The 26,698-nt window shown below is 38.9% G+C and overlaps 1 long non-coding RNA gene across 1 annotated transcript in view; it reads left to right on the top strand.

Annotated features, from left to right (window-relative positions):
- Positions 1-26,698, top strand: part of LOC141571343 (uncharacterized) — a 361,216-nt gene that overhangs the window by 194,595 nt on the left and 139,923 nt on the right. The window contains exon 3 of the long non-coding RNA XR_012496105.1: positions 16,101-16,262. This is a non-coding gene — a long non-coding RNA (uncharacterized LOC141571343). The remainder of the gene's footprint in view (positions 1-16,100; positions 16,263-26,698) is intronic.

The following is a 26,698-nucleotide window of genomic DNA, read 5'->3' as shown; positions in this document are numbered from 1 at the left end:
TGTTGTGCATACATATGTGTGTCTGTGTGTTCCATTTCTTTGATAAATCTCTGCTGCATCACCAATTGACTACTAAGCTAACGGAACAGAAGCTTCCATGGCCACACATGACAAAGAATAAAAAGTTTACAACATTAGTTCAGGAAAGTCATTAAACTAACAAATAACAATAGCTATTGCAGTAACAGTAAATGCTTGGGAGACAGGAGCATCTGATTTCTATAATAGCCACATTATAATATTCAAAATTTCCTGCTTTCAACAACAACAAAAAATCACAAAGCACACATACAAATAAAAAAAAAAAATATAGTCCATACATAAGACAATTAATAGAAATTATCCCAGAGGAGGCTCAGATATTTGTCTTAGTAAACAAAGACATTAAATTGCCTATTTTAAATATGCTTAAGGAGTTAAAGAAAAGTGTGAGAATGGTGACTCACCAAATAGAGAATTAAAAAAATAAAAATTAAAAAAATGAACCAGACAGAAATTCTGGAATTGAAAAGTACAATAGCTGAAATGACAATTTCACTAGGTAGATTCAACAGCAGATAAAGTAGGCAGAAGAGAGAATCAGTAAACTTGAAGATAAGATAATTAAAATTATCCAGTCTGAGTAGTATAAAGGAGACAGAATGAAATAAAAGTGAACAATGCCTAAGAGACTTGTGGGTACCATCAACCATACCAACATTTCATAATGGAAATGCCTGAAGGAGCAGTGAGAGAGAATGGGGCCAAAAGTGTATTTAAAAAATAACAGCCAAAAGCTTTCCATATTTCGTTAAACCCAGAGATCATCACTAGTAAACATGTCCTCAAATAAATGCTAACGGGAGTCATACAGGCTGATATGAAACGACAATAGTCAGTAACTCAAATCCAAACAAAGAAATAAAAACACTGGTAAAGTTAACTACATGAATAAATATAAGGTAAATATTAATGAATTTTTGGTTTGTAACTCTTCTTTGACAAATCTTTAGAGAAGAACAAAATTACCATGATAAGGAATAAGTGGTGACATTACTGCTCGCCTTTCAGAAATCAAAAGTATATTAAGACAATACTATTAACAACCATATATCGACAAATTAGATAACCTACACACACAAGTTATCAAAACTGACTCAAGAAGAAACAAAATATGAATAGACATATAAAAAATAAAAAGATTGAGTCAGTGATCAAAAAACGTCCCACAAAGAAGAGCCCCGTTTTGTTGACTCTACTGGTGAATTTTACCAAATATTTTCAGAACAATTAACCCCTTCCCAAACTCTTCCAAAATAGGAGGGAACACTTACTAACTCATTCTAAAAAGCCAGTGTTACCCTGATACCAAAGCCAGCAAAAAGACATCATAAGAAAACTACAGACCGGGGCCGGCCCAGTGGCTCAGGCGGTTAGAGCTCCGTGCTCCTAACTCTGAAGGCTGCCAGTTCGTTCCCACATAGGCCAGTGGGCTCTTAACCACAAGGTTGCCAGTTCAATTCCTCAAGTCCCTACAAGGGATGGTGGGCAGTGCCCCCTGCAACTAAAATTGAACACAGTACCTTGAGCTGAGCTGCCTCTGAGCTCCCAGATAGCTCATTTGGTTGGAGTGTACCTTCTCAACTACAAGGTTGCCGGTTCAACTCCCACAAGGGATGGTGGGCAGCGCCCCCTGCAACTAGCAATGGCAACTGGACCTGGAGCTGAGCTGTGCCCTCCACAACTAAGACTGAAAGGACAACAACTTGACTTGGAAAAAAGAAAAGGCCTGGAAGTACACACTGTTCCCCAATAAAGTCCTGTTCCCTTCCCCAATAAAATCTAAAAAAAAAAAAAAAGTAACTCCTGTTTTAAAGGTTAAAAAAAAAAAAATTGCAAAAACTGCAATTACTTTAAAAAAAAAAAGAAAACTACAGACCAATATTCATAAAGAGCATAGATGCAAAAATTATCAACAAAATTCTAGTAAATGGAATCCAGGAGCATATTAAAAATATTATACACCATGACCAAATAGGATTTATCCCAGGAATTTGAGGATGGTTCAGTATATGAGCATCAATCAATGTAATAATAGAATGAAGAAAAACCTCACAGGATTATCTCAGTCAATACTGAAAAAGTATTTGCCAAAATCCTTTCATAATAAAAACATCCAACAAATTAGGAATAAAAGGGAACTTGCTCAACCTGATAAAGGGCATACACAAGAACATATAGCTAATATATTTAATGGTGAAAGGTTGAAAGCTTTCTCCCTAATATCAGGAACAAGATTTTGATGTCCACTCTCACCATTTCTGTTCAGCATTACACTGCAAGTTTTCACCAGGGCAATTAGGCAAGGAAAAGAAATAAAAGGCCCTCCATTTGGAAAGGAAAAAGTAAAACTATCTCTACTTACAGATGATATGATTTTATAAATCAAAACCCCGAAACAATCCACCAAATATTATTAGAGATAATAAACAAGTTCAGCAAATTTACAGCACACAAGATTAACGTTATATATAAATCATTTGCATTTCTACACACTAGCAATGAAAAACCTCTTAACTGTTCATTGCGTACTTAATGCCTCCATACCACTGCACATACTGTTCCTTTCGTTTGGAGTGGCCTTGCCCTCTCTGCCATCCCTTCTCTACCTGGTAAAGTCCTGTTCGTACATCAGAGCAAACGTGAATCTCACCTCCTTTAGAGTCATCTCTGACTCTCCCTTCAGTGTCTCCAAGGTACTTTACGTACTTATCAGTTAAACACGTGACCTGGGCAAGTGATGGATTCTGTGTGAACCCCAATTTCCTCTCTGTCAGTTGGGGATGAGAATTACATCTGATATTATCTATCTTATCGGGTTGTCGTGAGAATTAAGCAGCTTAAAGCAGATGGAGTGCCAAGAGCACAGAGTGCTGCTGTGATTAATAGTACTGTTTGCTATTGCCCCCAGGAGGCAGTGGGCTCCTTGATGCAGGGACTTGCCTTATTCGTCTTTGCATCCCTAGGGCATAGCACCCAGCTAGGTACTCAGTAAACAGAGGCTGACCCATTGACTTGAAAGGATACTTCCAAACCATCCTCTAACTTTCTCATTTCACAGGTGGATTCCCTGAGATCCAGAGAGAAGGACCTTGTCTGAGGCCCACAGCTAACTGAGGAGGGGGCCAGGCCTCTGACATCAGAGAAATTCTCTCTGCTCTTTCTCATGCTGCCTCGTGTGCTCACAAATTCAGAGACTCGTTTTTCTCTTTCCCAGGCAAAGCTCTGTGAAGCTTATTGCAATGATTTAAGTGACAGCAAGAACGAGTTGCTCTTTCTCTGGGTAAATATGGATAATTTTAAACTCTGCCTGGGACAGGATTTCTATAGGATGATGCTGCGGGGTCAAGTGCAGCAATAGCAGTGACTGCATAGAACCACCAGGAAGGTCCTACCAGGCACAAAATCTCACCCCAGACCACCTCCCCTCTGCAGCCCCATAAATCGCTGCAGAGGGTACACCAGACTGGACCAATGCATGGTTTTTTTGTATGCCTGACACTCGACTGAGTTATTACCACTAGAACGTGAACATTTGCATTTCACACATATGTACTGAGACCTCTGGAATTTGTCCAAACTCATCAGAATCTGAGACTGAGACAAAGTTCATGACCCAGAGATAAGAGTCTAGAGAACTTCTGGAATACCTAATTCCCTTTATATTTTATTTTCCTCTATTTTTTAAAACAAGGAGCTTTTTGTTGGTTTGTTGTTTAATACTGAATGAACACTTCTGACACATTTAATGGAGGGAGGTTTATACAGCACAAAGAGCCCTGATTTGTTAATGAAGTCGCTTGGATTTTAGTTCCTGTTCTCTAAGAGTCTGTGTGACCTCAGGCACGTAGTTCTGATCATTGGTTTTTTCCAGTAAGTAACAGACGTCTATGGTTCCTAAGATCCCTTCATGTGCTAATATTTTACATGTCTAAACATATCCCATCGTGCGTTTAAGTCCTCAGGAAGTGTCCGGCCAAACTTTATGATACTCACATACGCCTGTGGATGGCATTTATGCCATATCTCTGTTTGATGCATAAGGGGGAGAAAGAAAAATACATAAGGAGTTTTCATGACAGAAAAAAGAATAGGTTGATATTTAAATATTAATTCTTCCAGTAACAATCTATGTGTCTATAACTTAATTATATAGTAACTATATAATGTTCTTAGCACAGCAAATTGTATTTATTAAATTGAAGCATACCTATATATAGATATAGATATAGATAGATTGATTGATAGTGTGTGTGTGTGTGTGTGTGTGTGTGTGTGTGTACACACGGCACCTCACATAATGTCTGGCATATAATAGGTGCTTACGAAATACTAACTGCTCCTCTCCCTCCTCTTACTGTTTTTGCTCCTTGATAGGGACCCCAGGTGGATGGGTGGCAGCTGCCATCACACTTCTAGTGCTTTCATCCTGGGATCCTCTGGTGACCCATCCATTGGCAGCCTTTCTTGCTTGCAGATAGCTGACTTGAAATCAGACCTCAGACTGTTTCCCTGGCAATCCTGTGTTTTGAAATCAAGGGAGATTTACTCATGACATTTTTTAGTAATTGTTGCAAGTTGGGCACTACAAACAGACAAACTGAATGGATGGTGTTTGAGATATTAAATATCCAGGGTAAAAATTATCTAGGAATGCCAGATCAATTTATAGCATTTAATTCCCAAAGACAGGTACGAGGAGAAACAGTTCACAAATGTTTCTGTGGGAACACTCCTCACTGCAGTGTATTTCAGGCATTTAAGTGAGAATTGGGTCTTCTGCCCTTTCATTTCCCCCCCCTCATTTCTGATTCACTCTCTGTCCTGCTCAATAGGCAATACAGCCTAGACTTCTGCTTCCAAGAGGCTTTATGAAGCATTTCTCTTTCTGACCAAACGGAATGCATTTTGGTGCTTCGGCCACAGGATTCCTTAGTTACCTGGTGACATAGGATTACTTCCTGTGCTACTTGGAGGTACTTTGCTCATTAATGGGCTCACCGCACTAAAATGCCTCAACCATCAATTTACATTTAAATAATGCAACCTAGTTCACAAAATCACAGGCATGGGGGAGGGGAGAGAGGGTCGGGAGATTCTCCATCCTCGAATCCATGCAAAGGCTTCTCTGGCAGGAGATAATCTACTCCACAAATTATTCATTTACCTGGTAGATTGGAGAGCCTGAGTACCACATCTGTACACTCTGCACCTGGAAGTTTTATTGTGGCTCTTACACAACATCCTGCCTCAGCCCATGGATACGGCTACTTCACCAAAAAGTTATTTTACCCTTGACTGTTAGCAGCTTTGCAGTCAATTTCCCAAGGAAATATTTAATTGAGAGAAGGCTAATAGAAGATAGGTTGAAACTTTCAAACCTGAGGGCAGCTGAGAAATGTACATTGCTTGCTAAAATGTTTTCCGGGAGACATGTTTAAATCAAAATTTAAAATGAGTGTAAGAAGTATTCTCTCTTTCTCCTCTCCCCCCACTTCCTTGTTACTACAGATTTCTGGGAAGAGGGAAATAAGATTTTACAATATACTACATGTATTTGTCTCTCTGGTTAGTCATATTCAGACATAAGAACATAGTGTTTTAATCATCCAAAAGTCAATTTATTGGCTTATTTTAATTTACGGCCACAGAATGTTTTGACATTTTTGTTCGACTTATTTAAAATATCTTGTTATTTGTGCTTGTTAAATGTTGTACATAAAAGGGAGAATTCGTATTTGGTTTATTTGATGAACTCAAAGCACTTAGTAAGTAGACCTTACAGAAATCCAATTTTCTCTGTTGATAAAGAAGGCTCCGCCTCCTCTTTCTACAGAGTCTGAGCCCAGGACTCTCCTTTCACAGCTGCCCCTGGCTCTAAGACAACAAATCTCATGCCCACCTCACTCCTCCCAGAACACTGTGGCTTGGCAACTTAGGAACCCTGCAAAATGCCAGGGTAAACTTGATCAATAAATATCAAATCTGAATAAATTATTTTAAATACACACATACACACAGTCTTAAGTTTCCCCAGAAATAGGTCCTATGACGCAGATTTGGAGTGAATATTTTATTTAGTTGTGGAGCCCAGGAACCACTCGTAAGAAGTTGTATGGCGTGTGTTTGTGAGTAGATTAGGGTTGGTATTGCCAGGGTAGGACTTGTGTTAGGTAGTTCAAGTTGTGGCACTAAAGACATAGAGAAGGCAGATGGTTTATCAGCCTATTCCCATCTGCCATTAGTTGAGGGTCCCCCCTCCAGTGGTGCATGAAACATGATAATTCTCGCTTGCCCTGTGTAGGCCTCGCATGTTCTCTCAAGCAGAGTTACAGGTACCACACTAAGATGCCACCCACAACTCTTGAAATGGAGTGCCAAGTGGGCCAATCTAGGACGCTAAGAACTGCTACATATGCCATCTAGTGCTTGGGGAAAAGGAAGTTGAAATGGGAATAAGGGGTAGCTGTGCGTTGTGAAGTCAGGTAAATACTCCACCAAGATGTACAGGACTCCTCTGCCCTCCTCATTTTGGTTGCATGATCATTTACACAGTGCTGTAGGAGTTTTGTGTTTGTTTTTTTAAGATCACTTTTAATGCAGCTAAAATGAGAAACACTTTCCTTTGTGGATTTCTTTGCCTTTCTCTGGATTTCCTGTTGTCTCCCATCCTTTAATGGTTAGCAGTAGGCCCTACATAAAACAGGTACTCAGTAAGTTTTTTTTCCTACAGCTCCTCTCTTATTTCTCAATGCCCAACTTTCTAACTTCCAAATTCTGCCTGCAACGTGGGGCTCCAGCCTCCCTTTGTCTACCAGTATTTTGTGGAATCTGATCTAACGCCTAATTTTACGAATTGGGGCTGCTGTGTTTCCAAGCAGTGACCGGCCTTGGCCAAGCTGTGTAGGTAACTGCTTATTGCACAGTCTTTTTTCAGCTCCAGATGGTCATTTGTGGTTCTTATTTGTTTACCTGCGCAAGTGTTCTGCCTTCTAAATGTTAATAAAGTCCCATCAGTCATGCTCGTCTGCTCCTAAACATTGAGTTCTGCCTCGATTCTAAGGGTGACTTTCATCTAGTTCTATCTCCCATCCTGTGACCCCTCTCCCCCTCTCAAAAGACCAGCTTTTGGCCAGCATTGCCACCTCCATCTGCAACATTGACTGTAATACAGAGCATAGCTTAAATTTACAGGGTATGTCTCGTACTGGTGAGACTATGTCTGTCTCCTCAAGAACTGAGACATGAAACAGAATCTTTCCTTCTAAGAGAAATAATGTCTTATTATTTTTGCCTCATCTGATAAGCCAGACAAAGGTACCATAAAATTCACTATTAATTTAAAATTATATCCTATGATTTTTTTTCCCACTATAGTAAATACTTTATTGTCAGCTTTCAAACTATGGTGAAAATTTCAGGCCTCAATTCCAAATCTATAATTCATGAATTTCCCCGACTTGTTGGCTGGTTGGCTGGTGGCTATATCAGTGGCACCAAAAGCAAATAAACAAACAAGACACAAAATACAAACAAAATACAAACTGATTTATTTCATTAGGGAGGAGAGATTGCCTTTTCTGTTGTCATCTCAGGTAAAGGCTGAATATTTTCCCTGCCAGAGATAAGAGCTCCTATTCATAACGAATGAGAAAAAAAAGAGAGTTCTAAAAACCAAGAGGGCTGTTTGCGAAGCCTTGTACGTCACCAGCACTTCTTTTTTGCATATGAATGTTCATAGCAATTTTATCTATAAATAGACCCAAACTAAAAACAACCTAAATGTCCACCAACTTGAGAATGGATAAATCAAATTTCCATATAATGAACTAGAGTCAGCAATTTAAAAGGATGAACTAATGGTATCTGAAAGGATCCCTCTGCTCTTATCGAAACTCCACCAATTATGTGTGGAGAGATTCCTTCTAATTCTAGGACTAATTAATCATGGAAACATGGACAAACAGGTTGTTTATTTCCTTATCTGTAAAAAGGGACAAATACTGCTCTACTCCCCTAAAACGGGTTTGGAGAAAACAAAATAATATAGGGGAAAATGATATTTGTGATCGCAAACGGTGACAGTTATGGAGACTGATTGGTAAGGAGGGGAGTTGGTTTTAAGAGCATTGCTTAGTTCCTCCGCAGCCACACTTGTGAAGTAGATTCTTCCTGAGTCCTGCCAAGGTATAGAATTTTAATTTTCTTTTGGGTATGGAAGATCTGATTCCTTTTAGCTAGTGACTTTGCCCTGAAATTCTCAGACTGTTGTTCTCAGCCAAGATTAGTGACATGTCAGGACCTGGCGTTGGCAGGAGTGACATATGGATTTTGTTCCTCAGAAGCCAGCTCTAAAACCTACCATGGTATGAAATGTCTTCTGAAACAAGAAATGCCTTTTTCCCTTTAAAAGATGTATTTTATATATTGATGATGCCAAAATCGCCCCTCACCATTGCTGTAAGACAAAAGTATTTACTTGGCTCTTTTTACTTGGGGGGCATTTTTAAAAACTAACATGGCATAATAAGAACTTAAGTCTTTGACCCATACTCTGTCATGCACTGTTCATTTGTCATAGTTAAGTTCACTCTATTTTGATGAAATAATATGTATTCATTACATTAAGTGCCTACCATGAGCCTTAGGATTCTGGGGAGACTAGGCTGGGCTAACATGGACATGGCCTTGATGAATTGGCAGGAATATTTCCCCTCGCTGGCTTGAGACATATGTGAATTTGGGAGCAGGACAACCCTTGATCACGTTAGCTAGGGACTCAGTTTACTTTCTGCCCTTGGGCAGCTGTTTCTTCTGTCCCTTGGTGAGGCCCAGAGAGATGAGCATTACTCCCTCTGATGAAGAGGCAGTGTCCCACAGTACTATACAGAGTTTCTTCATTTTCTCTTACATGGATTCCTTCGGCAGTCTAATGAAGCCATTTTAAAATTCATAAGATAAATTACACTAGAGTTACAAAGGAAAACAATGATATTGAAATAGACTTTTATGTCAGAAGACTTCGGATTTTGAATCCCTGTGGGTGAAGAATCCTTTTTGATAAGGGACATGGTGCAACGACAACAAAAAAGAAATCCAAAATATTTATATTGAGCTTTGTTGTGCTTTTTCTTTGATAAGTTTACAGTTTTATTAGAAATATTTGAACTATTAAGTAATAGTATCTTGAGATGACAGACACAAAAATCCACCTAGTCCAAGGGCTGCTAGAGTAGAGGGCCTCCACTCTAGCTTTCTCCCCTCTCTGCTGCCCCATCCAATGGAACTGGACCAAAGCCATCCTAAATCTCCAGTACCTGACCTTTAAGTAGGGAGCCGGGGGATGAAGGTTGAGTTGCTATTATAAAAACAGGGAATGAGAAATACCAGAGATTGAGTAAAAGATAGGGTCAAAACTAGAAAAACCGGAAGGGATGTAACAGAGACAAAGCCAAAAGTAGATTCAAGGAGTGGAGCGTGGATCTAGAGCAAGAATGGGCAAAAAATGCGGTGGAACCCAACATTGTGTTAAGGGTTAATTTCTAATTTCGCTAGCTGTATCATGCTATAGCTCTGACATAATTTAAGTGTCTAAATTAATGTTTTTATATAATAGTAATACTATTTGCAATCACAGTACAGAAAACAGGTATTTTATGTTTTCTACGTATTAATAAATACATTCAGTTTTGCAAACAAACCCTGGACATAAAAATCAAACCTTGAGATGCCCCATAATTTTAGTTGGTGAGTTGCGGTTAATTTATAGTTCCTTCTTGACCATTTGAAAAAGATTTTTAAGGCAACAGATAAGTAAGTCATCTTCCTCCACAAAGCTACTTAAGAGTAGCGTTAATTCTGTGCGCACCACCAAACTTCCTTCCTTAGCCTGTCTGTCCTGACCACCAGAGCCACCTGGTGGTCATTTAGGAAACTCTCCAATCCACAGCGCAGTGCTTCTCAAATTGTAGCCTGCAGGGTCTCCCGGACAGCTTGTTAAAACACAGATTGCTGCACCGCATTCCCAGAACTTGTGATTCAGCAGGTCTAGGGTTGGGCCCTGTAACTTTCATTTCTAACAAGCTGCCAGGCTGTGTAGTAAAGCAGAGCTGCTGGTCTGGGAAGCAAACTTTGAGAACCACTGGTTTACCATAATGTTCTTTCTTTCAAGGAGGATTTGCACAGACTATATTCTATGCTTTTCAGCAATTTTACTGGCCACAGATCCGTTAATTTCACACTTCAGGTCAGTCTCTTTTTCATATGAACAAACACTTTCTTAGGTAACTGCATTTTTGTAATATGTCTTGTCCAACTTTCACCTAAGACACCACAGAAAAAAATCTTTTTCTACTTTTCCTCTCATTTGTTTCTTTTTTTTAGATGTAATTAAGATTAAAAGAGAAAAAGGAAGAGCCCAACATGATCTGATAAGCATGACTGTTAACACATCTGATTAAGTAAATAACACCACACGTTTTGAAATTTGCCAATTGCCATTATATCCTGAAGCCTTGGAAAGTGTCCAATTGCTTATCAGTTTCCACTGGCTTCCACATCTTCCTCTAATTAAAAAATGTGTTTTCACACAAAAACTATTCAGAGTGGAAAAAGTTATTTTATATTTTTTTATTAACTATATTATGTTGAAAGCACAGAATAATATAAATACATTATGGGTTAAGGAGATTTTGAGGAGTCCTACACTTAATTTCTAATCTTATTTCTTTGTGGAATGGGTTCTGACTTCTAAAAAAAAAATCAACTTATAAATGAACCTTTAAAAATTACCCATTTTTAAATTTAGGACCAACAATGCTCATACAAGTCTTTGGTAATTCAGTTGTGTGTTCCTATAGAAATCACAAAGACAATTTTCTTTATAATAAAAAGCACAAGTGGCAGAGAAGCAGATCTGTGGTGCTTAATATTTTTAGTCATAACCCAATGGGTTGTGAATCCAGGCTACCCCATAAACTTCAGAGTAGTCAGAGTGGTATTTTTAAAGACATTATCTTTTTATTTGACCTCGGGAGCATTTTGAAAATAAAACCAAGTAAGCAACTCTTCTTTCCAGTTGATTTCATTTCATCTTTTGGAAGAAAAAACAAAAACAAAACAAGTTTTATGAGACATTGATGCCTGTGCAGCCCCCTCAGAGCCAGCATGGTAATCCATCCGTCATTTCCCCTAGCAATTGTGTCTCCCAGACGCTAAAATGGGAAGCTTGAGTGTCCCTTCAGTGGAGTTCTGGGTGGAGATGAAAGACACATGGAGGATGGCCTGACCCCACCTTTGTCAGTGTCTCCACAGCCACAGGGACTTTATAGGCCAAGTGAAAAAATACTGGGGACTAATTTGTAAACAAATGCTTTCTTTGAAGTTAGGCAGACAAGTGGATTCAAAACAATTGTATGTATAAGTAAAATTGGGCATGCTTTTTTTCTAGAAACAGCCAGGACTTTTGACACAGCAGAGCCACAAAGCAAGGAACATTGATTTAATAGGACCTTTGTGACCAGGAGGCTTAGATCTCTGGGCTTCAGAGAAATAAGGAAAACCAATTGGAAAACTAAGGTGTCGGTGCCTCCTATGTCTGCTTCAAGGTTTCTTCTTGAGGAAAGATGGAGTCATGATTCTGCCCTGCATTCAACCCTGAGATTCAGCTTCTACAGCCTAAGACATGATAAAGGATTGGTTTGTGGAAAATAATTATTCAGAGCATAAAGGTATTGCAGACACCTTTTACCTTAAAGACAGAAGAACTTGAAGGGATTACGGGAGTCAGTACGCTGTTACCTTCCAAGTGTCTCCCCTCTGTGTCTTGGGATAAAGGGCTCCAAAGATGTTGGGTTTTTGTCTCTGATTGGGAGAGAAACTCTTTGGAGATGAGACCGTGTCACTAACCGAGACACAAAAATGTGGTGTTGAGCTGCCCCAGGTTGCCCAGGGTAGTTTCTCTCATCAGCTCTGTAAGGTAAGGAAAGCCTTACCTCCTAGGGGCAGATGCTCCCCCAGCACCACAGGGACTGCCAATCATGTTGTAATCAATACCATTCAAATTTAAATTATCCAGCATTATGCCTGCTTGAAATTCAAAGCAAAACTCATCAATGGCAAAGATTGCATCATCTTATCAGAAAAAACTCTCTTATGATCTATTAGACTCATGGCACTTGTGTACTTACTTCCCACCAATACCCAGTTTGAAACATCTTCAAGTCAGTTGTTCCTGATAATCAAAAAGCCCCAAATGACCTCCAAAATCCTGGACAAGCACGGGAACCTGGGAAGTATGACCAACTCTCCCGCGGAGAGCAAGGGCTTTTCCAGCTTTGCCTTCTCTCTTCTTTGCCTTCACGGCAGGGATTCTACCACCTCTTGGTATTTTTCGTCACTGAATAATTCCTCTGTGTGCCAGCTCCAGCATCCTTGCCTTGATGAGGAGCCTGAGAGCCCAGGCCGAATACCAGTGCCTCTCTCTGTCCAGCACGCAGTATATCTGTATTTATCACGGTAGGAATAATATCAGCATATGCAAAAAACAGCTGCTGCCTTCAGGTCTCCAGTACCCAAGAACAAAAATAAGGCCAACCAATGTAATATATTTTCCAGTGCGTGTCCCAGAAGTTTGAAAAGAGCTCCTTAAATTGCTTTTGTTTCCAATTTTATGGCCCCAGGGGGAAAAATATCTATCAAATTTAGTATATGCATTTTACTTTGTGGCAGTTTGAGATTCAACCATATCATCTGTAATGAAAACAGAGCAACCTTTAAAATAAAATTAAACAAACAAAAAGAAAAAACACACAAAAAAACCCTCTCTACCAGAGACATGGCCTGAAGCAGTGCCAAAGATTTCAAGCTGGTGAACCAGCAAAGGAGTCAGATAAATCTGAATGAGTGTAACAGATCTGATCTATTGCAGCTCAGATTAACCTCTTTACTATGTCTTATACATAGCCAAAAATCCTGGGTTGCAGGAATAAAAATGTTTAATAGAGCAGAACCTCAGGGGAAAAAAATTTAAAAAGAGAAATTGAATAAAGAAAATGAGACGTGTGACTACAGCTTTACATGACCAGACTACGGCGAGGGTTGAGAGCAGGAGAGGGAAAGATTCTGTACTGTGGCAATCTGAGAGGCAGATTTATTTCACTTGTATATAATAATTCCAGATTCCAGTGACAATTTACATTATTTGGCAACAGCTGCTTATAGGTCAGGTAACAATAGCACTGAATAACCTCATAACGAACAACTGCAGATTTGACATCGGTGTTAATTACATTTCATGCTCTTCGAAAGCCTCGAACAGGCTGTGTGAAAAACACAGAGCCAGGTTCTGCTTCTCGGACGTTTTCCCCCCTAGAGGAACGCTTTTACAAATCTTCAGAAGGAAGGTGGAGGGTGGGAAGATGATCATGAGTCATGGACCAAGTGGGTCTTTCTAGGTCACGGTCTGTGGATATTTTCTAAGAAGGGCACCCAGTCAGGGTCAAAGGAGTTGCAGGAGATGGGTAGAGAAGCCCATTTCTGGGCTGACCAAGGCTGGGACAGATTTTGTACAGTGTGCGAGCGAGGGAATGAACATACAGGGGACCCCCACCTCTGTGTCAGCATGATGTGTGGTTTAATCCTGCAACTTAAGTCCTACAATGATTGGCAGAGTCCGGTCTGAATCCAGGCCTATAGGCTTCCTGTCAGTCAGTGCCCTAGGTTAGTGTTTCTCACCTCCACCCTCCGTTTTATTGAGATATTATTGACATATAACATTGTGTAAGTTTAAGATGTGCAACATAATGATTTGATATATGTATATATTGTGAAATGATTATCACAATAACATCTGTCATCTCACATAGTTACAGATTTTTTTTTTTCTTGTGATGAATATTTTTAAGTTCCCATACTTGCCAAAATGCAGATGCTGATTTAGCAGGATAGGGTGGGACCCGAGATTCTGCATTTCTAATGAGTGCCCAGGTGATGTGAAATGCCATCATTTCCAGTGCTGGATTATAAACCCCAGGCATTTCAACAATTTTAGGACTTTATAACTCTGAACTCTTGAAATTTTTAATTCTCTGGGATGAGATGAGTTGCGTCAGACGGCACTCATTGATGCCGAATGCATCCATATCATGGCAAGTTGGCCTAGTTTCTGACTCTTTTACTTAATAATTCACTAGTGTTTCTCCAAAGAATTTGTTGGGCTGCAGCTACAAGCAGTGTTTTCATTTTCACAATAGACATTTTCAAATTTCCTCAAGGGCACCCTGGAGAGAGCTATGACAAAACTTTGAATATGTGTTAAAGTCTGTGACCCTTCTTCAGCTCTGATACTCAAAAATATCACTTAGAGACAGGAAAATATATACATTTCCAACATCCACACTTTCCCAATTTAAGACTCCATTATCATTTAAATATGTATTGAGGAAGCAAAAAGTACATAGCACCAGGCTAAGAACTTTAATCTTTTGTTACAGTATGAGACTGACCATAGAATAGTCTCACTTTGTACAATTCCTTGGATTCTGCGATAAGATCAAGAAGCTTTGCACAAGTTGTTGTAAATCAACATGTAATATATATATTAATACATGTATTTAATTTTATTACTATGTCCATATGAGTTTTTGTTATGAAAGATATGCATTTTCAGAAAAATCTCCTGTAACAAATTCTTACAGTATTTTCCCCGAAACTATGCAAAGTGTTGCATTAGAGGTGCCTATAGAACATCAAAATGATACTCTCCATGAGGTCAGTCAGAATTCATGACCTAGTAGCGATGATAGAGATAAATACATGGGTTTGAGGTTTTTTTCACAGATAGTGATAGTTGTAGTCATGGAAGAGAAGAGATAATCCAATGGACTCTTAGGGACTATCTCCTTCAGTCTAAAATCCCCTTCTCTAACCCAGCCAACATGTTCCTTCTTTTATAAAGTCCCTATCCCTACGCAAAACATTGAGCAAGATTATTAAAGTTGAATGGGATTTTAGAGTCATCTAATATAAATAGGGCAACCGTATGATTTATCTTCCAAACTGGAATATTTTTAAAAGTGAAATGGGACAGAACTAATAATTATGCTAGAAAAAACAGATGTAAACTAGATCTTTCCTGGGAAAACCAGGATATGTGGACATCCTAAATATAACTTGGCCTTCCAATGAGAATAAAAATCCACCCAACTGCATCCCAGGCCGTTGGTCATCAACCTCTTTGTTGACTACCTCTAAGAAAAGTGAACTCATTCCTACATTAGGGAACTTATTCCACCGTTACACTGGTTTAGCTCTTAGAATGTTCTTTCTACCATTGGCATAGTACTTGCATAACGTTCTCTTAACTTCATGCTGCCTATTGGGCAACCCAGAAAAGGGTGATCCTGCTTCTTTCTATGGCTGTTCAAAGAATTGAGTGGGTTTCTCTGTTAGACTCAGTTCCTCTAAGCTACTATCATGTCTATCCTGCTTTGTGTTTCCCCTGTTCCTGCTAATGAGTGAATAACTCATGGACTGATGGACTGGTCCTTCTACCAACAATCTGAGTCTCAGGAGATATCCTGGGTAGAAGGAATATTGAAGACTACTTAGCCCAACCCTTATCCAGTGTTCAAATTTCCTCTAAGACACCTTTTCCTGAATGTTTCCCACTCCTTCTTAAACATTTCCTATGAATGGAGAACTGCTTCTAGAGGTAGACTATTCCATCTCTGTCCAACTCACAACTGAAGGAAGAATGCTCAGCCAGAGCTCTTCAAAGTTTGTTTCATGATACAATCTATGGGGAGTTTTATCATAGACCAAAATTAATTCTAAGAATTTAGGAGTCAGTAATAATACTGAGTAAATCTAATTGTTTCTGGGAAACATAAGTATCACTGAGAATGAATCATTAATTTATTCAATAAATATCTATTGACTGTGCACTATTTTTTACTGATTAGTCAGACCATGGCACATGTTCCCAAGGAACTTGTAATTTAACGGGGGGAGAGAGGGTAAAATTGTGTTATAACACTTATCATATATGATTTTATTTTTAGTCACTTGTAAAAATTATGTGGTGATGAAGAGAAGGGAGACCCAAGTCAACATCAGCATGGCAGGGAAGACTGCAAAGGAAGTGGAAGGTGAATGGATGGATGAACAGTATTGCTCTAGATCTAGACAAAGAAGATGGAGAAAGCTGCCAAACAGAGTACACAGTAAGTACAGAGATGACTCAAGAGTCTTGCATTAGACCACTCAGTGGTTCTCAGAATTCATTCCACTCATTGATTCACAGATTAAGTGATTTACCAATTTTTATATTCAAGAGTGAGATTCTCAGATTCATTAATTACAAACCATAAATTTTTTAGTGGATGAAGCTGGCTTGGAAACTTAAATTCTTCAGTGCGAGGATTATTAGAAATCTTGGTTCTTGTGTTTATAGTATAAAGGGTGTGGATTGGATGACCTCCAGGCTCTGGTCTAGCTCCAAAATTCTGTTAGTGTCATGGGTGCTGCAGTATGAAGATTCCTGGAGTAGGATTCTGGGTCCTCTCCCATGTCCAGGTTTCACTATTAATTAGTCTTTATAACTGAGAAAAGCCATTCTCTGGAGGATTTCCTTCTTTGTAAAATTAGGATTTGTTCTATATAATTCTTACAGTTCTTCTTGGGCCTAGCTTTTTATAATAATCTTTCTTTCCTTGAGAAGGCTTTAGATTCTTTGGTGGGGAACCAATTTCTCACTCTTTCTTTCCTTCCTTCTTTCTTTCCTTCCTTCCTTTGTTTTACATGTTGTCCTGTGGCTATGTCTAGACTTGGGAACTGGCTTTGCCTGAATTTGGATGTAACCAGTAGCTAATGCCTTTGACTAGACAGAGCTAAGGATAAGGGGAAACAGATCAGGGCTGGAGAAGATAGAGACTGCTGGATGTAAGTGCAATAATCTGAAGAGGGAGCATAAAATATTTCAGAGCTACACAGTGAAAGTTAGCATTTCACTGCATTTTTAGCATCTTTAGCCCTAGAAGAATAATTCCCAGGTTCTCAGAACTAACTCATAACTTCGTTCTCCCAGTACATCACAGGATATCATGAGTATTATATTTAATCATAAAATATTTTACACATACACAGAAGTATAGAGAACAATATCTAGATGCCAGTGAACCTACCACCCACATTTAATGACTATCAACATATATCTATATATTTGTTTCAAATTATTTTTCTTAAGGAAATCAACAGTACCCACCTAGCACTATACAGGTATTATCACATTATTGATTATATCCCTCTGCTAAAGTGATCACGGTAAGTCCAGCAACCATCTGATACTGTACCACGCTATCACAATATTATTGACCTTCCCCCCCTTTTTAAATTTTTCAGTTAGAGTTGACATTCAATATTATATTAGTTTTAAGTGTACAGCATAGTGGTTAGACATGTGTACAATTTAGGAAGTGATCCCCTGACTAGAACCAGCTAGCACTACACAAAGTTTTTACCATATTATTGATTATCTTCTCTGTACTCTACATCCCTGTGACTATTTCGTAACTACCAATTTGCGTTTCTTAATCCCTTCACCTTTTCCACCCTGTCCCAACCCCCTTCCCATCTATCACCCAACTAGATCTAGTACCCATCCAGCACCATATATAGTTATTACAATATTATTGATTATATTCCTTATGCTCTACCCTACAGCCCCATGACTACCGTCAACCCCCTCCCAAGCCCCTCCCATCTTTTAAAAAAAGTTTGTGTCACTTGACTCTATATGTTTAATTGGTTTTCCTGAACACTCTAAATCCTTGGACTACAATTTCCCCATTCCTTTAGTCACTATGGATGTATAAACAGGAGAGCCAATGGGAAGAGGGCACGTTTGCATAACGTGAAAGATCATTCCCATGCAGTGGTTACTTGGGTACCTAGTTTTCTAGTCTCTAGTCCCCTTGCACTTAGAGTAAGTCAAATAGGGATCTGTGGGTGGAGTGAGGTGCTGTTTAATAACTAATGTTCATGGGTTTTAAAGAGTCAATAATAGAAGGAGAAACCACCAACATTAATGGCAAATGAAGAAGGGGTGAGAAAATCATAGATCATAATTTTAAGGTGTAGAGTCAGTGATTTTTAAATTTACTCACCTGTCAATTTTCAGAGCTCTATTGATTAGGGGTATTTCTGATTTCAGAACTTATAGGAGGTAGGATGGCTGCAGGCCGCTGCTTTGTCTTTGTCCTTTGCCAGCTGTTCAATCTTAGATGTGCCACATTATCTGTCTGAGCCCTTGATTCTTATATCTGAAATGGGAATAATAATACCCTTTTCAAAGAATTAAACGAGGTAGCAAACATAAGACACTGGGTCTGTACATGGAATATCGTAAGCCCTAAATTAAATACACACACACACACACACACACACACACACACACACACACACACACATATATATATATATTACTTAGAGATTTTTAGATTTGCTGCCTGGGAAATTCCCAGATTTATCAAATTAAAAGTTTCCAGATTTGCTCTATATAGTGCACCAGAGGTTAGAAAAATGTCTGAATCCCTGTCCACCTGGTAGGCATTAGGAAGGGAGAACACTGACAAACTGATTTGTTTTTAGGAATATTAACCAAGATGGTTTCATAGTTGCACACTCAGCCCTTTCTAATTTGCTGACTCAGACCTTTTCAGATCTGCTGCCTTATTTACCTGTGTCTCTCTGACTTACGAGGACCTCTTTTGCAATGTGAAGTTCATTATTTTTCTCTTTTTCTTCCACTCACAGACTAATCATTTGATAATATATCCTTTTCCTTCACCCTCACGCTCTCCCTCATACTGATCCGTGTTTCACTTCTGAGTGTTGCCTTTGTACTCATAGTTTACCATCAATCAAGGTTTCCCCTGGAGCTCATTATTTACGAGTACCCACTCCCTGTCATATCTCATAGAGGTGCATCCTGAGCTCTGTTACCCGTTCTTCATAGACACCTCGCCTGTTCTCCAGGCTTCAGTGACCACCTATGTTGACTCTCAGTTCTGTATCTACCGCCAAGGTCTGATCTTGTTCCAATTATTTATTAGATGTCACCACTTGTGCATCTTGTAGAACCTAAACCTCGTCATGTCTCAAAGGGAGTTCTATTTGTCCCCTTTATCTTCTGCTCCTCAATATACGCTCCCTGGCTCAGGGACATAACATGTTCCATTCATGAACATAAGTCAGAAGTCGTGAAGTTCATCTGAGACTCTTCGTGCTTCCCCTCAAGGTTACAGAGTTTTTTGAAGTCCAACTTGAAGTAGCACCAAATCCATCACACTCTCTTCACCCCACCCCTGCTTCCTTTCTTCTGACCCTTCCCATTTGTGTCTGGATTTATACCCGAGTCCCTTTGCTTTCCAGTTCACTCCCTTCTGATATATGTTCTCATCCCTGGTAGGAGGAAAATTGTTTTAAAATTGTATGTTTCTCATGTTACTTTCCCCACCTTTGAAGTTTTCTAATGTTTCCTCAAACCTTGAGGATGAGCATCTAAATCCTACCCATGGCAAATGAAGCCCTTTATCCCCTGACTACTGCCTTCCTGTCCTGCCTCGACCTCTCAAGGCCTCCTGGGTTTCACCCATGCCAAAATATATGCATTTCCCTGAAGACTCCATACTTCCTTGGTACCTTACCTTTAAACATGTCCTTTTCTTTGTCTGTAACACCTTTCCCTCTCTTTATCATCAGATCTCTTATCTATAATTTCCTCTTATTCTTTAAGACCAAGCTCAACTGTCACCTCCTCTAAAAAAAAATCCCATGAATCCTTGTGGCAAAATTTAGTTCTGACTTCTGTGAACAAAAGTGACTTTGTTACTTATGGGCCAACCCCATTCATGTGTTGCTTCCATCCTTCTCTTTCTCTGACATAGAACATTGGAGGCCACATGTTACAAATTATATAGCTACAAGAAGGTTGCCCAATATTAATTAACAAGAGAGAGAGACAGGCAGGTAAATCATGTTGTGTTAAGCCCCTTCGGTTTCAGGGTTGAGTTGTTACCATAACAAAGCCAAGCTATCCTGAATACTACCATCTTCCCCCAAACTGTAAATAAAGGATGCTTCCTTTCTGACTCTTCAGCATGTCTCCCCTGGAATTGTTGACTCTCTTCTCTATCTTCTATCTTCCCTTCTAGATTATGAGCTCCTTAAGGGAAGAGATTGTTTTTTACCTCTGTGGCTTCTACTCCAACACAGTGCTAGCACATAATAGGAACTCAAGAAAATACTTGCTGGATTGAATTGTATCTTGTCTGCACTAAGCATAGGCAAAGCAGCCATTACAATATCCATCTTTCATAGGGATTCAGAAATGCAAGGTGACTCTCCATAAGGTTACTCCATCTGCTTGATGTCAAATGCACTTCCACTCAGCTCTGTAGTTTCTGAGGCTACCCAAGGTGATGCTTAGGTTAGTGGAAGCTCTTCTTTCTCTCTTGCCTTTATAACTCAAGGTCCAACAGAAAACAGATAACATCTCCGTGAGGGAATTATGAATACTTTTTTAATGAAACAAAAAATTATAGAGGTATGGGTATAGTTAAGGGAACTAACAAGGGGTATTGAGATACCTGGGCACTAGTAACAGGGCAAGGGTAGCAATGGGGTTCCTAGAGCCCAGTTGAGAGCTACAGCCAAGGAAGAGACGCCACAATAGAAATCATAAGAAGATGCAGTGATTGGCATGATTGTGATAAATCCAGAAGAAGTGTGAGTTATACATACCCCAACCTCTCTCTTCTTCTTCCATGGGATCTTCTGCTTGTGCCTTCACATTGGACAAACCCAACTGAAGCCCAGATGATGCAGTCTCTAGAGGTCAGCCTCTTAGGTGAGATGAAGGACAAAGTAAAATTATCCAATTGCCTTATTTTTATATTGACTGGACATCTCAACCAGAACATTGAAGAACAGAAGCGTGAGGCAGACATAGTTTCTCCTTTACGGGTGCTCAAAACCTGTGACCAAACCCCTTGATACAGACAGGTACACTGAAGCTAAAAAGAGAACATTGGCATTGTCTCAGGTTTGCTTAGTTACACAGTATCTTTCTATTTGAAAACAGTACAGTAATGTGCCAAGCACATGGTTATTAGGACTAGATTAGTCTGAGATTAGTCACAGAACACCACCTTATGAGTGAAGACTAGTTTCTTTGCCTTTCTGAGCCTTAATTTCCTCATCTGTAAAACCTACCTATGGGGTTGTCATGAGGCTTAAAATGAGCAACTTTTCTAAAGTACAAGTTTCAATGTATGCATTATACTTGCTATGAATTTGTTCCTTATACTTTACACTATGGCATCATGTACAGAGATTGGAGACGCGAGATGAGAGACTGCATTCCATTCTACACATAGTATAGTGGAAATTTGGGTATGAAGCTTGGGTATGACTGTTCTAAACAAATATCTGAATTGCTTGAACTACCAGGGCGTCACATCTAAATATCCTCTGTGTTGATGTGGAAACACAAGCTGAGTCTTTAAATCTGGTGTTATGGGAGTTGGGAGCACTTTGGTTCTTACAGACACTTCCGTGGCTCTTTATTTCATCATAGCCCTTCAGTGACCTACTTGAGGCTGCACAAGACTCATTTCCACCCATTTCTCCTCCTTTACAACCCAACACTCTCCACAACCCCACAACACACAGTGAATAAAGCTGATGTGGAAGGGAGGTGCTAAATCTTCCAAATGAAATGAGGAATGTGAAACAACTCTGTCTCCATTCTTTGTTGTCAATTCTTGCCGAGTGTCAGAACACCGTCCCATAGTAGACAATGCCATCTTGTGGTTCTAGTGAAAAATCATTCCTTGGAAAATTCAAGGTCATTGTTTACATCTCTCTGCTAGTGTTTCTTCCTATCATACTTTTACAGAGTAAGTCATCATTCCCTAAAATGTCATCTAATAAAAACAGGAGCCAGATTATTTATAAAGCAGCAGGACACTGTAATGTGGGAAAATCCCACTACTCTATCTTGAAAGAATCTTAGTACAAGTATGCATTTGACAGAAACACAGAGGCAGGCCTGGCTCTTTGGTATGTTTTTCTTGGGAAGCAGTCATACATTATTTTTTAAAGTAACGTAGCCTGAAATACTGATTCCCATGTCACACTGTCATCCTGTGTGTCAGCACTTTGAACATTCAATCCTGCGCAGAAAGCCCTCATCCACACTTGTCCAAAAAAGTTTCCTCCGAATTATAGTCAGCACATAAAGGTTTCAGCGGCAACAGCTGCTTGGGCCACTTTTTGGCGTTGCATGAGTGTTGTGGATTCGGTTATATTTCCTTGGAATATGAAAATAGTAGGTTTTGGTTTGTTACCTTTGAAACCTCAAGAAAATCCAAACCAGAACTTATTTTGGATCCGAAGTGATTAATCCATAGTGCCCTCTGAGTTTAAATAATGCCTGGGACCTAGCATTTTATAATATCCTCTTGCTTCCCCTGAGTGTGCTCCAGGTCCAAGGAGCAATTGAGCACATGCTTTCATGGACCCTGCCCTTCCTAGTCCTCAACGCTCTGTCTCTGTCAGTCTCATCAGAGGTCAGACACCTTTTCATTTTTATATCATTATTAGCTTACGTACATAATTATATAGTAGTATATTAAGCATATTAAGGCATGACTAGTCTTCTTTTAAAAGAAAGTTTCATTTGACTCTATGTTTAATCGACTTTCCTGAACACTTTAAATTCTTTAACCACCATGACGTGGGGCACCAGAATAATTTCTCTGCACAGCGTTCTTTCTCTCTTCTGTTCAGAAGTGATCAGAAACAGCATTAAAAAAAAACAAAAAGAAACTCGCAGTAACACACAGAGTACTTTTATGTACAATAAACATACCAATTAATGTTTCTTTTATTGTTTATTACCAAATTCCAGTAGAATATGCTGAAAGCAAACTTAAATCGAAAATCGAGTTTTAAATTATTAAATTTTAATTTGTCACATACTGGTATTAATACACTTTGATAACGTCTATGGGAATAAACTGTGTTTTGGAAGACAATTTGCCCTTGTAAGATCTCTCACGTATATCTCATAAAATTTGTTTATTCAGTCAGTAATTTCTGAGGGTTTAATAGTCTCAGATACTCTATGAGGGGTTGAGTATACAGAAAGGAGTATTGTATGGTTCCTGCTCCCAAGGAGTTTACAGTGTAATGGGAGGAACAGGCAAGTAAACAAGCAATTACAAATGCGTGTGGTTAGTTCTGTAAGGAGAGCAGTTAGGGTTATGTGGACAATCACCGGAGCAAATCAGAAATCCAGTCTTAAGGCTCACAGGCTTCTAGACAAAAGTGACAAAATGAAGTATGAGAAGGAGTTCCAGTGAAAAGGGTAAGAAATAATATTTCACCCAGAGAGAAGGGCATGTACTTCCTTGGACACCTGCACCAATGGCAACACTTAGCGTAATCATCTCAAACTGGTGCGATAACCTCAATAACATTTCTACTGGTCTCTCTTCCAATCAAAATCTCCGCAAGTTATTTTGTGACTATTGATAAACTGATTCTAAAGTTTATACAGAAAGGCAAAAGGCCCAGAATAGCAAGACAATATTGAAGGAGAATAACAAATTTGAAGGACTGACACTACCCAACTTTAAGAGTTATCATAAAGCTATAATAGTCAGGACAATGTGGTATTGGCACACACACACACACACACAAAAGACAAACAGATCAATGGGACAGAATAGAGAGTCCATAAGGAGACCCACATAAATACAGTCAACTGGTCTTTGACAAAGGAACAAAGACAAACAATGAAGCAAAGATATTCTTTTTAACAAATGGTGCTAGAACAACTGGACATCCACATGCAAAAAAAAAAAAATGAATCTAGATACAGATCTTATATCCTTCCCCATAAATTAACTCATAATGGGTCACAGATATAAATATAAAAATGTAAAATTATAAAACTCCTAGAAGACAACTTAAGAGAAAACTTAAATGACCTTGGGTATAGTTATGACTTCCTAGATACAACACCAAAGGCAAAATTCATGAAAAAAATAATTGATAAGCTGGACTTTATTAAAATTAAAAACTTCTGCAAAATATAGTATCAAGAGAATGTGAAGATGAGCCACAGACTGAGAGAAAATATTTGCAAAAGACACAACTGATGAAGGACTGTTGTCCAAAGTATACAAAAAATTAGAACTCAACAATAAGAAAACAATCAACTGGATTAAAAATGGCCCAAGATCTTAACAGATACCTCACCAAAAAAGATATGTAGATGAAAAATAAGCATATCAAAAGATGCTCCCGTCATATGTTATCAGGGAAATACAAATTAAAACAATGAAATACCACTACACATCTATTAGAATGGCCAAAATCTGGAACGCTGACTACACCAAATGCTGGCAAGGATGTGAGGCAACAGGAACTCTCATTAACTGCTGGTGGGAATACAATGGTACAACTACTTTGGAAGACATTTGGCAGTTTCTTACAAAACTAAAATTACTCTTATCCAGCAATCATGTTCCTTACTATTACCCAAAGGAGATGAAAACTATGTCCACACAAAAACCAGCACACGGACGTATAATAGATAGCAGCTTTATTTACAATTGCCAAAACTTGGAGGCAACCAAGTTGTCCTTCAGCAGGTGAATAAATAAATAAATGGTAGTTCATGCAGAAAATGGATTATTATTCAGTGCTAAAAAGAAATGAGCTATCAAGCCATAAAAAGTCATGAAGGAGCCTAAATGAAAGAAGCTAATCTGAAAATGCTACATACTGTATGATTCCAACTATATGAAATCCTGGGAAAGGCAAAACTATGGAGATAGTAAAAACATTAATGGTTGCCAGGGGTTTGGGAAGGGGGATACATCGGTGGAGCACAGAGGGTTTTAGAGCAGTGAAACTATTCTGTATCATACCACAAACGTGGATACACGTCATTATATGTCATAACCTATAGAATGTAAAAGACCAGGAATGAATTCTAATGTAAACTGTGGACTTCAGGTAATAATGATGTGTCAATGTAGGTTCATGGATTGTAACAAATTTACAGCTCTTTTGCGTGATCTTCATAGTGGGGATGGCGAGGAAGGGAGGGGGCACAAGGAAACTTTCTATACTTTCTGCCCAATTTTTTTTAAACCTAAAACTACTCTAAAAATAAAATAAAATTTGTTAAACACACACATACACACGTACAAAAAACTTGGGAAATCTGAATAAGATTGATGATTTATATCTATGTCAATATCCTGGTGGGGATCGTATACTATAATTTTGTAAGATAGTGCCATTGGGGGAAACTGGGTGAAGGGTATATGGGATCTATCTGTTTTATTTCTTAGAAGTGCCTGGGAATCTACACTTACTTCAAAAAATATATATATATTTTTAATGTAAACTAGATGAAGTCCTGCTTAAAAGCATTCAATTTCCATTCCCCTTAGAATAAAATCAGAACTTCTTTCTATATTGTATATGATCTTATAATATCTGTCCTTTGTTAGCCTGTATCTTTGTTCACTTTATCTTTCTTGCTTTCAGTAGGTTTCAGCCACAATGGCTTCCTTCCTGTTCCCTGGATATATCAGGCTGCCTTCCTCTCTGTGCCTTTTACACTCTTCCTTCTGCCTGGACCCTTCTCCAGGTCATTGTAGGGCTGCCTCAGGCTTATCCATCAGTTCAAATGTCACTGTTTCTGAGGGTACATCCCTGATCATTCTATTTAAAATGTCCTGCTCAGGCACTCTCTATCATATTAGCTTTATTACCTTATTTATACGAATCACAGTTGGGAACTCTGTGTAATTGCATTTGCATTTTCCCCCTTACATGCCTAATTCTGCAAAATGTTAAGTTCCATGAGTGCAGAGACTTTTGTTTGTCTTGGTTCCTACTGTGCACTAGTGTCTGGCTCGGTTCCTGATTCCTAATAAGTGCCCAGTAAATATCTACTAAATGAGTAATTTTTTTAAAAAAAATGTGCGACTATCTCTAAGAAGATACCCATTGACATAAGGGGGGAATTAACAGAAGGAAGAACTATAGCTTAGGCCCTTCACCATGCAGCTGTTTAAATTGAAATTTCACTGAGAACTAATAGTTTTAAAAGAAGGAAAATGAATTGCTTGGTAAAAACCAACCTCAATTTCCCAGTTTTTCTGAACATTTATAGAGGTGAGTCCGAAAAGTAATTATTCCCTATGCTCTGGGTCTGAGAGTGAGGTCCATGTACTTTCATAGCAAATAAGTCCCTGCAGTCTCCCAAGATCAACATCCAAGGTCAAGAAGAATCACAAAGCATATATTTTTGGTACAGGGTAGTAGGATGCTTCATTCTAGTTCATTGTTACATCTATTTTTCATGCTGTTAGTCTGATAGCTCCCTCCTTTCACCAGGTTTGGTACCTGGGGACTGTGAAAGCATGGGGAAGCATGAAAGGAAGAGAAAGTGCCCAGCTTTTGGAGAAAATGTGTTTACCCCCCATAGCAGCACTTTGGCCCAACTCCATCATGCAGGACTTGTTCAGAAAAGCTCAGAAGAGCCAGGCAGGCATTTGCTATATACACTTCT

The sequence above is a fragment of the Rhinolophus sinicus genome, linkage group LG04 (assembly GCF_036562045.2).
Source record: "Rhinolophus sinicus isolate RSC01 linkage group LG04, ASM3656204v1, whole genome shotgun sequence".
In the NCBI taxonomy this organism is placed as follows: domain Eukaryota; kingdom Metazoa; phylum Chordata; class Mammalia; order Chiroptera; family Rhinolophidae; genus Rhinolophus; species Rhinolophus sinicus.
The sequence above is the reverse complement of the archived record's forward strand: the minus strand, read 5'-3'. Positions and strand labels throughout refer to the sequence as shown.